General features: G+C 43.0%; 1 long non-coding RNA gene across 2 annotated transcripts; it reads left to right on the top strand.

The window, feature by feature from the left end:
* On the top strand, window positions 1-2038 carry LOC136489442 (uncharacterized). 2 transcript variants are annotated; one of them, XR_010767423.1, is made up of 5 exons: window positions 1-89; window positions 175-359; window positions 1118-1178; window positions 1276-1434; window positions 1842-2038. It is a non-coding gene; the product is annotated as an uncharacterized lncRNA (long non-coding RNA). The 2 variants fall into 2 exon arrangements; XR_010767424.1 differs by having other exon boundaries at window positions 175-452.
* The last annotated feature ends 17402 nt before the right edge of the window (window positions 2039-19440 follow it).

Raw genomic sequence — 19440 nt, 5'->3', positions numbered from 1 at the left:
CTCTCCTCTCTCTCTCTCGGGAGATGGCGGCGAGCACGGCGCGGCGCAGGCGAGGACGCCGCCGCCGCCGCCGCGCGTCCTAGGATCCGGTGAGATGATGTCCTCTCATGGCTTCTGCCTTCCCTTCCCCTCTCTCTCTCTCTCTCACGGCTTCTCCCTTTCCTTCCCACTTAGGGTTGCCATCGCCGTCGCATCCCCAAGATCCAACGAGGTGAACTCCTCCCCGTGGAGATCCACAGCGTGGCGGCAGCGCGGCGCTGCACGAGCCCCTCCTCCCCGCGCAGATCAATGGCGTGGCAGCATCGCGCGAGGCCCTAATCCTCCCTGCTCAAGTCCAAGGCATGTTGGCGCTGTAGGAGGTATGTACCCCAGCCATGGATGAGAAACTCAAGGCCTGGCAGATCCACATCTCACCACGAGCCTACGAGATCTGAATGTTTTTAGATTTTTAGGTAATTTATTTACCCTTTCATGAAGGAGAAAAATGTTTTAGATTATTTTAGGCAATTTATTTACCCTTCCATCGAGGTGCTAGAACACTGAACGTGAACAATAGTCACTGAATTTTATTTTGGGTAGCTGCATTTTTCACTCATTTGCTGAACTGACATGCAGTCTATTTGTCCTTACTGAGTTGTGCGGCCCGTGCCTTATTACATACATATAGGATAATAGATTTGTTAACATTTGCGCATGCATTTTTTGTCAATTTACATTGGGCAAGTACTCTGCATAGAAATCTGAGCACTTTTGTTTCTAAAAATATGCCTGTACACTTTTGTTTTGGAAGATAGTTTTGCTTGGATGAAGTAGCATTGTTGAAATCTCATATGTTGATTCAGCTAAATATTCTGCAATACATGTCAGCTGCTGATAATCTTTACAATTTTATAGAATTGTGCTTCTTTCTAATTCCAGTCTTTCTATGTTGTACAAGAATGCACTACTATTATGAAAAAGGAATGTTCTTATGTGCATAAAAGCAAAATTTATAGTCAAAAGGAAGTATTTCGAACCTAGTTACATTCTTTTCTGAAAAAATTACAACGTTTCAGTCAGTAGGCAACCATAGTGCTTAGTCAGTAGGCATGCTGACAATGAATTTTGGCATTTCCAGGCAGTGTTGACAGTGCTTGAAGGTAGTGGTGATTTGCGGCAATCATGTGAACTAACTAAGGGTGCGTGTCCGCATACTCTTTGTTCAAGAATATTTTCACTTATCACTACTAGCTGTTTAACTGGTCTATAAAAGAATTGTTTGAAACAAATGTGCAGATGTGGAACACTAACAATTAGTGTTGCCGGGTCCGGATGTGCAGTAGCAGGGCAGGTTGGTTGGCAGCTCCTAGATGTGCTACGACAGCATGGCAGCTTCAGGATGTGGTGCGGCAGCGCAGAGGCTCTGCACTGATAGCGCGTGCTGCAGCAAGGGTGGTGAGCATCACCCTATACCCTCCCATCCCCGGCTCTTCTTGCTTGTATCTGCAAGTTATAGAAACTCAGATCGTTCCAACTCAATGTTCTTGGCACTGATCCTACTAGAAGACAACTAGCTCTGCTCATCTGCTGTAGAAAATGACTTTGCTATCATGAGCTATTTGTGCAGGAAACACTTTTTGGGTTATTTGTTTCCATCTTCTTTCATGCCATTTAACATTGACCGAATAATTTCCAAGATTTAGTATGTCCACTTAGAAAAGAATGTTTTCCAAAAACATTGACAGTATTATCTATTCAGTCACAGAGGACATTACATGAGATGATCGATTTCCAAGATTTAGTCTGTTTGCAATTATAAACGTCCAAGAAGCATCCATCATGTTGATTCAAATTTTTTGCAGGTCATTGCTGACAATAAAAAACAAATAGAGATACTGCCTGTCATGCTTAAGGAAGAAGAAAGTAAACATGGTAAGATTACCGGCTCACATTATTTTTGCTCTTAGTTGACCTGTTTAGGATCTGACGCTTATGCAAACACAAGATCTGACTGTAGTGTTATCCAAAAAAAATATTTGACTGTTCTATGATTCATATAGATTTTCTGTCCTTGCATCACTAGTGGAATAATATACTCAAGGGCAGTCCTGAATTTAATTGATAATAAAGCATACACAAAGCTAGTGAGTTTCATTCACTTGCCATCTTCCCTGCTTCTATCTGTCCCAGGTCTTCCCCTACCTCTGTAACACAATGGTGCTAGATACATGTTTTATTAGGACTGTTCTAGTGTTTCAGACAACACTACAAAACTGTTTTAGCATTTCAAACTACACTGCACAAAGTGCACGTAAGCTTTAGGGTTTTAGTGCTCTATTTGTATCTGAACTGCAATTAGAAGATTCTACTTACACTTGCTGTGAGTATAATCTCATGGCTACATCCATGACATATGATGATCTCATGAATGGTTCTATATATCTTGTTTTGATTGTAGAGAGGGACCGGACATGTGCAGTAGCTGCTGCATTGCCATCACAGGGCCTGTTAGGATAGTTACTTGACTTCTATTTCTTACATATGTAGCACTGCAGCTTCGCTCTTCTGAGTTTATTTTGCAAGACAACTAGAATGTAGCATAAGATTGATTTGTTGTACATTGTACTATCTGATCTATGTACAATGTTAAGATATGGTTATATGTACCAAGACTACCGAGTGTAACATTTACCGCTTGTGTGGATGCATGATTAAATGATGAGTATTTGATTATATGTACCAAGACTACCTAGTGTGACATATAGGATGCATGATTAAATGAGCTATGAATCACTGATTTGAATGGTTAAATGATGGTTTATGGAGCCCTGACGGTTGGCAACCGATAGGGAAGATCCTACGTTCTCCTGACGGGTTGTAGCCGACGGGAAAGATTTAGATTTTCCCTGACGGTTTCGAGACGACAGGAAAGATTTGGATTTTGCCTGATGGTAGGTGACCGACGGGGAAACTTTCCGTGACGGCAGATGAAAAACTGACACCGAAGATCTTCCCTGACGGCTCTAACAGTCAGGAATCAATCGCTGACGGATTTCCGTCAGGGAAAGTGGATTTTCCCTGTCAGTTCATTCTTGACGGCTTATCCCTGACGGTTACCGTCACGGATCACTTTCCCTGACGGTATTTGCCACTTTCCCTGACGGTGTCGGCCGTCAGGAAAGAAATTTCCTGGGGTAGTGCATGTTCATGGATTGTAACCGCCGGGCGGCGTACGTTAAGATTGGCTGACAAAGGTGAGATTGAGACACGCACCTCTGGTGCGTGCAGTGCTAGCTGCTGATGCTTTCCTTGGTAAGGTCACTGAATGGAGCTGTGACTAACGGTTGACACTTTCTTGGGTAGTTTGGATCGCAGCGTAGCAACACAGGGTGCAGCTAGGATCTGTGACCGAGTCGTTGGGTAATGAGAATCTCTCTCTCCCTGCTTCTTGCTCCCGCTCGCCCACCTACAGCAAAGCAGCTAGCAGCCTAGCACATGCCCATCAGCACAGCATTGCAATGCACACACCAGTGCTGCCAGACCGTATGCGTGCGTCTCGTCAAATCTTGGCTTTGTCACCCCTCACCCGGCAGTTACATGTACGGTCATCGACCCGATGCATGCCTATCTGGTTTGTGCGCGTGTAGGATCATATATCGCAGCTGGTTAGGAGCGACCATGAACACGTCTGGTGCGTGCATCGTTTGGAAACATCGGGGTATGGTGGAACTCAGACTTCTTCTATATAAATCACATATCCCTAGCCCAAAACCTGCTCGGCTCCCTTCTTCTACCTTGTGTCTCTCCTTAAAGTATGTTATGGGGTTTTCTCTTGCCACATGGTTTTCTCTCGCCGCTCTTGCCACACGGCAATAGAAAAAAAACTCGGCCTGCGGTGAGCAGACAGCCCCCGCAACTTTGTGCTAGGAAGAAGACCTCTCACGCAGGCTGAGAAAACCTACGAACCCCATGCTCCGCCCTCACACAGGGTTAGGTCCTTTTACATGTGCTTTGGGAAACGCAGGACAGACGAGGGGGTTTTTGACTGCACAAACTGCGCATTACCGCAGCTGCGCCCGCGGCAGCCGGGAGTCGAACTGCTGACCGGGGCCTTCTCACGACGGGGACGGAACCACTCGAGCTAACGCTTGTCCGCTGCCACACGGCAATAGAAAACCCATAACATACTTTAACGGCCGGACAACGTTTATGCTTACGCTTGGTGATAAGTGTCTGCCCCTAGCTAACGTACGTACGCGGCATTATTGCTATTGCAAATGCAAGGTGTATGTATGCAATTCCATCGCCTCCTCATCTCATCTTTCATGCATGCTGGTGTGCGTGGTGTGCCAGGCCGCCCGCGGCAACAATGCAAATTGAGGTATACGTACTGACCAGTCATGCACGCGCGCATGCATGTGTCAGATTGCTCTATAGCAAAGGCATTTTGTAGCTGATTGCCCTATAGCAAAGGCACATTTTGTTCTCCATCCTGCTCACTTGATTTTTACTGTCAGATTGTAGAAGCGGGCGTGACGCAGGCCGAGAGGGACGTTGGTGGTGACAATGGACATACAGAAAAACCACACTACAATGTTAAGAGATAGAATCGATTATAGAGATGGAAAGTTGTCAATCATTGTAACTATATTTGCCAAGGCTCAATCGTGATATTCTCCTAGTGATTAGTATAGCAAGTATTTATCTGATTGTTGTAATCATATCATGTAAATTAGGAAATCAGGATTGGGCCTATGGCATATATATGTAAGCACCACGTAAGGGGTTATTCCTTACACAAATCAACACGCAAGGACACCACCGAGTGTCTTCTCGCTTCTGCTCCTCTGATTATTCTTTCATACAAGAGGACTACCCCTTTAGCAATGTGTGTGTGTGTGTCTATATATATATATATATATATATATATATATATATATATATACCCTGTAGCTGGCTACAAAATAACTTATTCTGTAGCCACTTTGAGTTACGATAATTACTATGTTAATTTACGAGATTATAGTAACTCCTTACTAAGTGGTTTACTATAATGTTATGGTAAATATCTCCATGAGTTATAGTAACCTAACTATCGTAAATATGTATTGACATTATCGTAAATTAGTATATAAAATTATCGTAAATGGAGGTGGCTACAGAATAACTTATTTTGTAGCTAGCTACTGAATATATATATATATATATATGTATATATATATGTATATATATATATATATATATATATATATATATATATATAGCGTTGCTAGCTAGAAGCCCAAATAAATATTGGTAAGATATGTACCAACGCATCCTACGTGTGTTGCTGAAAGTGGCGTTGCAAGGATCTACACTTATGTATGCGTTGGTAAGAGGGCTATATAAGCGTTGTAAGCTAGCAACGAATGTGCAGCAACGTATATATGTGTTGCTACCAAAATATGCCACATGATTCCTTGATTTGTAATTACAATTATATATACGCTGCCTTTTAAGTATAAACAACTTGGTCAATTAATTGGACGTTTTATATCCATCAACCACAAGAACAAAACAATATATATATTTGGAACTTATATGATATTAAATAATCAATATTAAGTAAATATGATTCTGTAGACACAGGAAAATGGCCTGATGTGCACTTGTATACAATGATTCACTATAATAACTCAGTAACTACAAAGTTCCATTCTGAAAGTATACACTACATAACATCACTCCTGGATAAACTATTCTTGAGGGAATGTCTTATTATCCATCCTTCGATCATTTGAAGGTCCAAAATATATGAAGATACAAAAATCATGTATTTGTCCTATGCAAAAACATAGAATGCTTCAGTAAGAACATGTTTAGAAACAGATGTGTTTTCCCCATGATATAAATCTTAATGAAAGAAAAAAACCGAGGCAATGTATATTATACCTGTTCCTCGGCACCTCTTCAATAACTGATGTTTCATTCATGCCCTTCATATGCAGTGACACAACAACCCTGATATAAAAGAAGTTAAGCTAAATTTGAACTAACAAAGCCAAGCAAAAAAAAAATTGAAAATTGTTAAGGTGCTCTAATCTGCGAATATGTTCAGCTACTGAAAACTTTGGCTGAGCAGGCTGATGAGAGTGCACCTGTGCATTGAGAGGTGAATGAGAAGAAGCCCATCGATGAAGAACTGGCGAAGAATTTCTCACTTTTAGTTGGAACCGGAGGCAGAATCCTTGTTCTGTAGGTCTAGTTTGTTTAGTGCTAATTGAGATTGTCTAAATTGTATCTAGTCTATAATATTTTGTTACATATTTGGATTATTGCTAATTTAGAATATATATATTGTATATCCATCCAAGTTTGTAGCTATAATCATGGAAAATAATTCTAAAAATTATGAAAGATTTGGGGATAATATCACTGTCAGTTCTATTTGCAAATTGGAAGTGACGCTAGGCACACATAAATTAATTTAAACTATAAAAATTGTGAATAAGTCAAAGTCTACAAACACAGTATAAAGATTACAAACATACAACATTTTACCAACTAGGTGAATGTTATAATCGAAGTCTACAAACACACAACAATATAACCACCTCCAGAAACATTCTTCTAGCATCCGAGTGGGGTCTTAGAGGTGCAAGAGCATGGCAAAAGGGGTGGGGAGAGCTAACCAGGGTGCATAAGAGTTTGGAGCCGTGATAAACCATGCCTCTGGCAACTGGCCGCCGCTGGCTCTGCAGGCGACGAACAACAACCCTGGCTCTGGCGTGGCTTGATCTTCACAAACATTCTTATAGTACCTATCATGCATCATCTTGACTAAAAACGAAAGGTGTAAGTGGAGACCTTTGTTCCACAGAGAACACATATTGAGGCTATACACAGACAGGGGACCAAAGATACTAGTTCTTACACATGTAGGGGACACATATTGAGACTATACACAAATGGCCAGCACGCACTTGCAGGAGACTTAATTAAGCTGGCTCCATTCTTGGAGGCATCCGAATGCATGTTTTATAACTGGAAGCAATGGTGGTAGGTGGTGGAGAATCAACAAATTGATAATTAGGTGGATCCAATGGTTGAAAAGAATAGTGAAGAGTCAGTACAAAAACCGACAATGATATGGAAATGTCACTGTCGGATAGTGGCTTGACCTGACGGTGATATGTCACCGCCAAGTCGTGGCATGCACCGAAATTAATACTGTAGCTATCACTGTTGGCTTGTAGCTTAAACCTGTAGTAATATATCGGTGTTGAGTGGTGGTTTGAGCCTGCAGTGGTAGGTGCCATCACTGTTGGGTGAATAACTTCCCGCCAATTTTCTGGATCCTGATAAGGAATCACCGCCGGCTCTAGCAAAACAGGTAGTGATTGTGTGTTCTAGCTGGCGTAGTAAGTGAAGGTGGATGATGCCAGTGTCCAACTAATGAGATACTCTGAGCTCACCGCGGGCAGTCCATGGAGGTCACTATTTCCTCGCATGTGTTCTTTGATGCATGAAACAAGTGAACTAGCAAAACCAGAATAAATACATGGAGCTTCATGATTATGCTAGGCCTGCTCTGAGTCGAATAGATTTGTAGTTCTTTTGATGACTTTGATGCATCATTTGAGTTCAATTTTTTATGTGTAAATATGATCTATGACTATCACTACTACAGAAATGATTTTGCGAGATAGGCCCTTGGGTTTTCATAGGGGGGCACAAAGTCTATGCATCTCCTAAAATATGCAGCAATTTTCGGAGGTGAACAAACCATTTTTAGAGGCACTAAAAAACGATCGCCTCGGAGGTGAACACCCCATGTCCGGCCGGATCTGGAGGTCTGCCACCGCCGGCGGCCCTCCTTTGCCCCGCCCCTGCCTTCCTTGCCCCAACGCGGTCACCGCGCGGCGGCCTTCACTGCCCCCACGCAGCGGCCTTCACTGCCCCCGGCGGGCCTCGCGCAAGCGTGCCTCTTGGCACAGGTGGCCAGCCCTGGCGTGGCGGCGTGCCATGCCTCCAGCGCATGGAGAAGAACACCTCTGCTCCGGCCACCTGCCATGCCATGCCTCTGGCCACCTCTGCTCCGGCGAGAAGGGTATTCTGTTTTAGGTAGTACTGCTGGAGTGGAGAGCAAAATATGGGTAGTATGAAAATGGGTGGCTACCTAAATAGAGAAATAGAAAGTATGTTCTAGGTAGTACTGCTCGAGATGCTCTAATGACTGCTAGCTTTTGCGGACTGTTCTACACAATCAAAATTGATTAGGAGATAAATAAGATGCCACATGTGTGTTGTAATTAACGAAGAAAATTTCTCCTATATGCAGGTAAACCAGTAACCCATGCCATACATAAACTCGGATGTGCTTTGTACAGTATTGCAAGCATCTTGTGAGGTTTTCAATTTACAAATTACACTCATTAATGGGTCCATTGAAAAAAAATTGCACTACTTTTTAGTTATTAGTTTTAGGGAATTTAAATACGCTTGGATCTTGAATAATAATTTCTTGTATTTTTAAACTTTTATAGACTATGGAGGTTTGGAACTGGATGTCTCTTCGCAACATGTGATGAGTACTTAGTTGGTCTTTTGTTTGGACCAAGGATCCTCTGGTAACCTACGTCAGGATGAAGAGGAAGGACTCCCTGCCATCGAGCTCGGTGATCACTGTGGCGTGGTCTTGGTCCTCAGTAGCCGCGATCGCGGTGTGTGGCAAGGTCTCGCCATGCGCTGCATGCAAGTTCCAGCGCGTCACAAGTGCCAGACTACGTGTCAGCCCCCTACTTCCCACCGGAGCATATGGAATGCATTCTTTGACCGGACAAGATCGCAGGTGGCTGCGTGGACAGAGGAGGCCAAGAGAACTGCTATCTATCTGTCTTCCCGCCCGTCCCATGCATGCATCTCGATCGACGACGTTACTAATTATAATACCCGAGGAGAGCCCAGCCCAGGTGAGCCGGCGTTCGATCGAGTTTAGTTGAGCGAACACATGGATGACCATGGCATCATGTGTGTGTGCGTGTGTGTCAGTGTGCACTAGCTAGCCCAGGCCATGCACGGCTCGGCTGGCCATGCTGCATCGTGCAATGAACACGTCGATCGATCGAACAACGTATACATATACCTGCAGGCATGCATGCACACGACACGATGGAGAACCAAAACTCACGCCACCGTCGGTACCACACGCGCCGCCGGCCGGCCTCCTCACCGGAGCGGGAGCAGAGCACGCAATAGCTCTGACGCACGCCAGCTAGGCACCGGGGGCGTGCGCGGCAGTTACACTAGTGCAGGACTGGATTGCAATCCCGGTTGGGAAACCCCCTTTAGTCCCGGTTGCCCAACTGGCATTACTAATCCAGGACTAAAGCCCCTCCCCCCCTTTAGTCCTAGTTCTGGGAACCAGGATTTAAAATGAACCTTTAATCCCGGTTACTATTATCAACCGGGCCTAAATGGCCCCTAGACATTGCACCGGGACTGGCACGTTTAGTCCCGGTTGGTGTTTCCAACAGGTACTAAAGGTTCCTTTATTTTTTTTCATTTCATTCCTTTTCATTTTATGGTTTCTTTTCAATTCAATTCTTTTTTTTGTTTCGATTAGCTTTTCATATACGAATTCTACGCTGCTAATATACGTCCATATATACGTACGTATAAGGTTCCGTTCGAGCATTATACATAAATAACACACTAAAATGTAGGAAACTATATATATGCAAATATGCATGCATGAAATATGTACATATATAGTAAAGTCACAAATGTACTCATGTCATTGGGATTTCTTGCAACCCTAATCTTCCTCCATTGTTCGGCTACTAGGTATGAATTCTTTAGGGTCATAGTAGTATGCGCCCTTGGGATCTATGACCTGCTCCAAAAGAAATCCTGACAATGCCTCCTGAATTGCTTTGATCTGGTCACATCGCAGGACCTTTGGCTTCCACCATTCAATCTTCAATTTGAATGAAAGCAAAAGTATGAATATATATATGATTATATATATCAACACAATGGTAATAAATCAATTATGAATTATTTTTACGTACTTCGAGGATCTCTTCACTTGTTCTCTACTTTATGAGGAACTCACAGACGTAGTATCCATATAAGTTGTTCCCTGATCCCTACTGTATAAACCACTTTACGAGAAAAAAGATTCATCATCAACCAATGAAGCATGGTAATAATGAATTGAACTAAATAAAGATGCGGTGATCTAGATAGTACTTACTGGGTATTGGACTATATGCAAAGGCACTTCCCAATTACCATAATGGTGTTTCTCGGCGAACGTTTTCCATGCACTGCTCAACAAAATAAATAAATAAAGTTATATCATTACAATGGCATAAGAGAGTATATAGTGTGTGCGAGACCGAAATTACCACTAGAGTATATCGAGGATTTCTTGGTAATCTGCTCAGGGTTTTGTCATCGAGTCAAAGAATTTTACATGACTCCAGGCCATATCGATGGCCAACAGTATCCAGTGAAATCTATATGTTTATACGCAGGCATAACTCATTAACTAAAGTCAACATGGAGTAAGTAAAATAAAATGGGCACAAGACATTCACACTCACTTGAAGCCATATGGAAAGAGTATCAGTGTCTTGTTAGGGTTCTTATCTAAGAACATGAATAGAAGCTTCTCCACTTGAGGTCGCCATTTATCATATGGAGTAACCCTGTCCTTGAATACGCCATTCGGATCAATGAAACCAACCTCAGTCATCGCTTTTTTCTTTAGTTTCAGCATCTCATAGCTGCATATATATAGTACAATATATATAGTGTGAGGATAACTACATATGAACAACGAACTAACATGCAAGTTACTTCAATTCAATTGTAGAAAGAATCACTTACAGACACTAACAGCTGACGAGAGATTTGTCAAGAGCGTCCTGGTGTAATAGTTGGTGTAATTCGTTGAACTCCATATGTACAACATCATAGCCCAATTAATGCTCTAGTCTCACTCTGGCAACAAGCATCGGGGCTTTGTTTTATGATGGCTGACTTTCTTCTTCACCGGGGACTTCACCGGGGGTCGGGGCCTCTTCTGGCTCTCTGGCACGGGAGGCGAAGGAGGGAGAGACTGCCTTGGAGGACATGGAGATGGAGATGCAGCTATGCATGGAACGCATCATCACCGTCTAGAGCACTCTGATGATCATCATGGGATGGAAGTGGACTCAGGTTGGGAGACCTGTGAGTACAAAAATGATTGGGAGTAAATGGTTATTACGTGAGAAGCCAATAATTAAGAATGATAAATTACTGAAAACTGTTTCGTTCACTTTCATCTGCACCTATCATGAGGTAGTTGAGGATGAGGCGATGGTACCCTAGCCACCGCACCGGGAATAATGATGTAGCGCTTGCGCCATAAAACAAATGAATTCTCTACTTGTCCTAGGGTCTTCTACCCATCACCTCTAGGAAAGTCAAAAGGCACTTGCTTGTAGTCTTTGATAACTCTATCCACCGAGACGCTATAATAGCCAGGTGGAATTGGATTCCCATGGATTATTGGTGTCTTGTCTGGGACCACATGAGAAACAATACCATGCGCCACCAAGACTGTGGCGCCGGTATTCCCCAAGGTAATGTGCATCTCACATGGTGTCAAAGGCATGGTGATGTCATCCACGGGGAAGTGCAGAAATGCTTTGTCTTGATTTGGGAGCTCAGTGGAAGCGCAACTGCTTCTTAGCTGAGAGGGGCTAATGTTGACTGCATGCTCTGATGTTGATGACAGCCTTTGGCTACTCAACTATAGTGCCACTTACCATTTGATTTCCTCTTGCATTCTCGCCTCCATGCTTAGTTCTCGCTACCGCGATTGAACCACAGCCTCTACTAACCTGCGGATCCGCTCTGCCTCCTCATCCTTCCTTCATTGGCGGCTTTTGTAGGTAGAGGCGTCCTCAGGGAAGCCATGCCGCCACGAAATCAACCCTGTGCCTCGCGTTCACCCAGAGTGTTTAGGAGTCTAGCAGAAGCATCTACAATATCAAAAAGTCTTCGTGCTACTTCTCTTATTGTTCCACCAACAACCGGCTCCACGGTCTCTGGGTCCAGTGATTTCCCATGCGTGAAAAACCAATTCTTGGAGCGTTCGGGCCAATCGATTGAAAATGGATTGATCCCTTTGGCAAGCAGGTCTTCTTCCATTCTTTGCCACTTTGGAATGGCACTCCTGTAGCCACCTGATCCTGTTTTGTGATGGTACCTCTTCTGTCGTGCATTCTATTGGTTCCTTCTCACCCATTCCTCACCTTCTTCCGAGGTCTTGTACCTCACAAATTCAGGCCAGTCATCCCTCAACTTTTTGTACGGGCTATTTTCACCAAAATCTGGAGTCAGATTCTTCTTGTCAAATTTAGTGTACATCTTCTTCTTCCAGATCTAGAATTGTGTAGCCATCGTCTTGAGAGCCCAACTTTTAACTTGATTTCTTAAATCTACACATGCTGGTAGAGTGAAATGTGCAATGACTGAATCCCAAAGAATGCCCTTTTCTTTCTCAGAGACAAAACTGATCAGAGGATTATCCTTCCTCTTTTTCCATTCACGGACGCTGATCGGGACCCTGTCCCTAACAAGAACCCCATAGTGGTTTACGAACTTCTTTACATTGTTTTTTGGCAGGAGCAGTTCACCGGTATTTGGATCGACTTCTGTGATTATGTAGTGGCCCTCCAACGGTTTTGTCAGGCCTCGTACACTTTTCATCGACGTCGTCGATCCAAAGGGTTACGTACGAAGAAACACAAAGATTCAGTAATACATATATATATATATATGGATTAATGGAATTATGTTTAATTTCATATATATAAGAGATGCAAGATTATTAACAAATATGCCTCGCCAGCATTTTCTTGCACAAGAGGTTCTTGCTTATCTTCAAAATTCAGTAAGTATTGAGATCCATCATTGAACTCCAGATCGGCCTGGTCCTAATTGTTGGGGCCATATTTAGTGTCGGCATTGATAATGTTCATCATAGCCTCATTCTGGTCGTAGTCGTCTTGCGGCTCGGCCATCTTAATTACCACAACTATATATAAATGAAAACCATACACTAGTCATGCATATGCTAATTAATGGATAGAGTCACGGGCTTAAACTTAAATAACTATAGAATTTGGGGTTATTATTTACGCCGAGCTCTTGTTAGGGTTTGCATGCGCGGAACACGATCAGGATATATATAAGGGTTTGGAGCGGAGCTCGGCCGGATTAGGGTTAGGAGCGAGTTTAGGATATTAGGATATATATATCATGATCTACATTGGTGTATATAAATATATCAAAATTCATGTCACACTAATTACGAAGAATCAAATATATATAATTATAGAATTCAGGGTTATTATTTACGCCTTTGTTAGGGTTTGGAGCGAAGCTCGGCCGGGTTAGGGTTTGGAACGGAGCTCAGGATATTAGGATATATATCAACATTAATGTCAATATATCAAAATTCAGATATATATACCAAAAAATTCATAGCACTAATAAAAACAATTTTTTCAATTTTGACGAAGATTCTAATATATTTCTACAACTATATATTGTAATACACTACTACATTTTTTCCTACAATTCATACCACTCAATATTCTATTTATATATATATATATTATATTTAAGTAAACTACTATATTTTTCTATTTTGTCTACAAATAAAATCTATCTATTTTTTCTATATTTTTCTATGCCAAAAAAATAATATGCACGCACACATCACACACACACTCATACACACACACACACACACACTATTGCTCACATATAGCACGGCGAGCACGAGCACGATGGCGAGGATGAGCACGAGCATGGCGAGGAGATCGAGGACGACAAGCACGGAGGATGACGAGCGCGTGCGCGTAGAGCTAGGCCATTTTTGTTTAAGCCAGTTCAAGTTAGGGCAAGGAGGAAAGGAAGAGAGTAATGCAAGGATGTCAAGAATGAGGCGCTAGAACATTGGATCCAGTTGGAATTGTAGTTCTCTTTGCTGTTGTGCCAATCGATCTCGAAAACGATTCTTGCGACGGAGATCAGCTGAACTCACACATTCCACCTCATGCTCTGCTGATGTAACTGGCTCCTTCAACTCCATTCGAATCATAAAAAATAAGGTCGCACGCATCTTCGGAAGCCGCCGGGGACGAAGGACGAGAGCTCGAAGCGCGGTGCTGGTGTGATCTCTCGATGACGAGGACGAGCGCGCAGCGACGGGGATGATGACCGCACGGTGAGGCGCGCGTGCGCGTGGAGCCGGGGACAAAGCTGGCGATGACGAGGATGAGGATCAACGACGGTGACGAGGGCGCGGTGGATCAAAATCAGATCTGGGTGAGGGAGAGGATGACGGCGGCGAATCTGGGTCTAGACGCCACGCACGAATGGGAGAGGCGTGAGCTAGGCCGCTAGCGGAGATGGCGAGAGATGGGAGAGGCGCGTGGAGGCTGCTGGAGGCGATGAGGAGCGGCGGTGGCGTGGTGGTAAAAACCAGGACTAAAGGTTTGAAGATGATGGAGGGGAGAAGAAGACGAGGCGATATATATTTGAGGGACCTTTAGTCTCGGGTGATGGTAAAAACCAGGACTAAAGGTTTGACCTTTAGTCCCGGGTGCAGCCACGGCCTGGGACTAAAGTTGTTTTTTGGCGGCCGCAAAAACGTAGTCTACCTTTAGTCCCCGGTGGTTGATTCACTTGGGAGTAAAGGTGGGCTACAGTTTTGCTTCCCACCATTTTCCCAAAGTTTTTCCTTTTTTATATATTTCTTTTATATAAATATACAGAGAGTTGTTAATTGCCTAGTAAATAAAATATTAGCCAAAAAATTACAAAAAATTTCCCCTGGTTTTGCATTATTATACACAACAAAAATTTATAACCTAAACTCTTTTGTTTTACTGTATAAATATTTAACATAGTGTAAATAATATTCAAAATTTGCACCAAGCAAAAATGTACTACTTGATTAAAATAATTAAAACTATTGCTTTTCGACAGGAAATTAGTTTTCACATCTTATTAACGTTGATCCTTTGGTTTTTTATCACACATTCTCCAGGAAATCAACCATCAAGCAGAAAATTCATTTAAACCGTAGAAAATATGAAAACATGACAAAAAAATCGGAAGTCACAATTATTACATAATCGGTCTAATACATCACCATATCAAATGGGAACAGCAATGAACTTCTTGATGTATGTCCCTTGGTTATGATTGCGCCGTAACCATGGAGTGTCATCATTATTTAGCAGGATGCTTGGGTCACTGTTTACTGTGAAGGGCGAAATTCCATCATTCTTTTCATAATCTTCTAACATGTTAGACCTGTCCTCGATTCCCATGATGTTTCTTTTCCCTGAAAAAACTATGGCATTTTGGCTCATTGTCCGAGCCTCTGTCGTTGGTTTTCCCTTTCTTCGGTTTGGTAGACATGTCCTTCACATAGAAAACCTGATTCACATCCTTGGCTAAGATGAATGGTTCGTCTCTATACCCAAGATTGTTGAGGTCCACTGTTGTCATTCCGTACTGATGATCCATTGTTACCCCACCTCCGGTCACCTTCACCCATTGGCACCGAAACAAAGGGACCTTAAAATAAGGTCCATAGTCTAATTTCCATATCTCCTCTATGCGGCCATAATATATTTCCTTATTCCCATTTGGGTATGTGGCATCTGTGCTGACACCACTGTTTTGGTTGGTGCTCCTTTTATCTTGGGCTATCGTGTAATATGTGTTGCCATTTATCTGTGGCATCTATGCGGACACCCTTTGAATGTCAGGATATGCCAAGATGGTTCCCTAGACAACAAGTACAGTTGGTCATCCAGACTCTCATCACCCTGACATCGTTTTTTCAACCAACCACTGAAAGATTCCATGTGCCGACACGTAATCTAGGCTTCAGTCCTCCCTGGGAATTTGGATCATATAATGTCCTTGTGTACCTCGATATACAGATCCACCAAGGAGGAGTTTTACAGAACTGTGTAGTGTGCTTTATGGAAATAATCGTCCTCCTTGCTAATATATGCCTTCTTTCCTAGTGTTCCCTTTCCACTTAGTCTCCCCTCATGCCGTGATTTAGGAACACCAATCAGCTCGAGGTCAGGAATAAAATCAACGCAGAACTCAATGACCTCCTCTGTTCCGTAGCCCTTGGTGATGCTTCCTTCTGGCCGAGCACGGTTGTGAACATATTTCTTTGGGACTCCCATGAACCTCTCAAAGGGGAACATGTTGCGTAGGAACATAGGACCGAGAATACTAATCTCTTTGATCAAGTGAACTCGGAGGTGCATCATAATATTAAAGAAGGATGGCGGGAACACCAACTCAAAGCTGACAAGACATTGGACCATGTCATTCTGTAGCTTTGCTAGATGCACTGGATTGATCGCCTTCTGAGAAATTGCGTTGAGGAATACACATAGTTTCACGGTGGCTAATTGTACATTTGGAGGTAGAATCCCTCTCAATGCAACCGGATGCAATTGCGTCATAAGCACGTGGCAGTCGTGATACTTTAAGTTTAGGAATTTCTTCTCTGCCACATTTATTATCCCCTTTACATTCGAGGAGAAGCCAGATGGGACCTTGATGCTGTTTAGGCATTCAAACATGCTTTCCTTCTCTTCTTGGCTAAGAGTGTAGCTAGCAGGACTTAAGTACTGGCGTCCATCATCTACCTTCTCTGGATGTAGGTTCTCTCATTCTTTCATACACTATAGGTCATGTCTTACTTCCAGTGTGTCCTTAGACTTCCCATACATACCCATGAAGCCTAGCAGGTTCACACAAAGATTCTTTGTCAGGTGCATCACGTTGATCGCACTGCGGACCTCTAGGACTTGCCAGTAGGGTAGCTCCTAAAATATGGACTTCTTCAACATGGGTGCATGTCCGTTAGCATCATTTGGAATAGGTTGGCTGCCAGGTCCATTCCCAAAGACTACTTGTACATACTTGACCAAATTGAATACATCCTCACCACTACGGTTGTCAGTCTTTGTTTGGTGCTCTGCCTTACCTTAAAAATGCTTGCCTCTCTTTCTTAGGGCGTGATTCAATGGAAGAAATTGACGATGGCCCATGTACATGACCTTTCTATATTTTTTTCAAAAATATACCTTCCATGTCATGAAAATAGTGCGTGCGTGCATTATATCCCTTGTTTGACTATACTGAAAGATTACTAAGAGCAGGCCAATGATTGATTGTTACGAACAACAATGCTCGCAGGTCAAAGTGTTCCTATTTGTACTCATCCCATACACATACGCCTGTGCTGCCCCACAAAAGTAGAAGTTCCTCAACTAATGGCCTCAGGTACACAACAATGTCATTTCCAGGTTGCTTCGGGCCTTCGCTAAGTACTAGCATCATAATGCACTTCCGCTTCATGCACAACCATGGAGGAAGGTTGTAGATACATAGAGTAACAGGCCAAGTGCTATGACTGCTACTCTGCTCCCCGAAAGGATTCATGCCATCTGTACTTAAAGCAAACCTTAAGTTTCTTGCGTCATCTGTACTTCAGGAATTCTCTGTCAATTGTCCTCCACTGGGACCCATCAGTGGGCTGTCTCAACATATCGTCTACCTTACGATCTTCTTTGTGCCATCACAGCAACTTTGCATGCTCTTTGTTTCTGAACAAACGTTTCAAGCATGGTATTATAGGAGCATACCACATCACCTTGGCAGGAATTCTCTTCCTAGAACGTTCACTGTCGCCCTCAATATCACCAGGGTCATCTCGCCTGATCTTATACCGCGATGCACGGCATACCGAGCATGCATCCAAATTCTCGTACTCCTAGTCGCAGTAGAGGATGCTGTCATTAGGACATGCATGTATCTTTTGGATTTCTAATCCCAGAGGGCAGACGACCTATTTTGCTGTGTATGTACTGGCGGGCAATTCGTTTGCCTTCGGAAGCATCTTCTTTGCGATAGTCAGTAACTCCCCAAATCCCTTGTCAAATACACCATTATTTGCCTTCCATTGCAGCAATTCTAGTGTGGTACCCAACTTTTTTGCCCCTCTTCGGCAGTCGGGTATAGCAATTTCTTGTGATCCTCTAGCATGCGCTCAAACTTAATCTTTTCCTTATCACTTTCGCATTCTCTCTGTGCATCATGGATGGCCTGACCAAGATCATCATCGGGCTCATCTTCTGCCGCTACCTCTTCTTCAGCAGCTACCTCTTCTTCAGCTTCCCCATTGTAGTATCATCAAAGGCACCGTATTCAGCAAAACCACGAATAATCATGTTGTCATCATCCCCTTCTTCTTCTTCATCTTCTTCTATTATAACAACTCTTTCTCCGTGCTTAGTCCAACAAACACTAGTATAGAAACAAGCTTTAGTCCTGGTTCTCAACCCCCTTTAATCCCGGTTTTGGAACCGGGACTATGCAATCGGGACTAAAGGTCTTGATTTTTAGTCCCGGTTCCTCCAACCAGGAGTAGAGGTGTTTATTGGGTGAAAAAAAAGTTACAGCTGTGGAGATTCGAACCTACGACCTCCCACTTCAGCTCTTGCACGCGTTACCATCTCACCTACCACCACACATCTAACTTAGATAAGATACGCTTTCCTTTTAAATTCAGTTTGGAGACACCTTTAGTCCGGGTTTGAGACATAAACCGGGACTAAAGGTACCTTTATTCTAGGTTCGTGTCTCAAACCGGGACTAAAAGTCACACTTTTAGTCCGGGTTCATGTCTCAAACCGGGACTAAAGATTCTCGCACTGACATGCCTCTAACACACCTCGGTAGCCGTTGGGCAGGGACCTTTAGTCCCGGTTGAAGCTACCAACCGGGACTAAAGGTTTCTCTAGTCCCGGGCGCGAAAAATACCGGGACTAAAGCCAAATTTTGAAGTGGATCAAAAGTCGCTTCTCTACTAGTGAAATATAGTTTGGCATGAAACACGACATAAATAGGTGTTCGTGAATTTTCCTTGAGCAAGAATAATCCTTCTTATTCTTACATAGAACACTTGGGTAGCACATGAAACCATTCCATGTGTTTGCCTTGGCCACATTTAAGAAATCATGCACGCCCCTCATGAACTCTAGGGAGCGGCAGTCAGCGTTGTACATCCATTGCCGGTTCATCTGCATTACGTATATGACGTACACCATATCAAAAACTTATAATAACCCATATTATACAACACGCATGGTTAGTTAATTAAAAGATCCAAAATATTCATCAATCAACATGATTAATTAATATCATATACCACACATCTGTTTCAGTACTCTCCAACATTAATTTATTAAAGCCTCGATACAATGTAGACAATCCCAAATAGCACTAAACAAACTAAACCTACAATGCACTTCGGCAGAATAAGGATTTCACGACCAATTCTATCTAAAACGGTCAGATCATTCTTCTGTT

The sequence above is a fragment of the Miscanthus floridulus genome, chromosome 10 (assembly GCF_019320115.1).
Source record: "Miscanthus floridulus cultivar M001 chromosome 10, ASM1932011v1, whole genome shotgun sequence".
Lineage (NCBI taxonomy): Eukaryota > Viridiplantae > Streptophyta > Magnoliopsida > Poales > Poaceae > Miscanthus > Miscanthus floridulus.
This window is presented reverse-complemented; position numbering and strand designations above follow the sequence as displayed.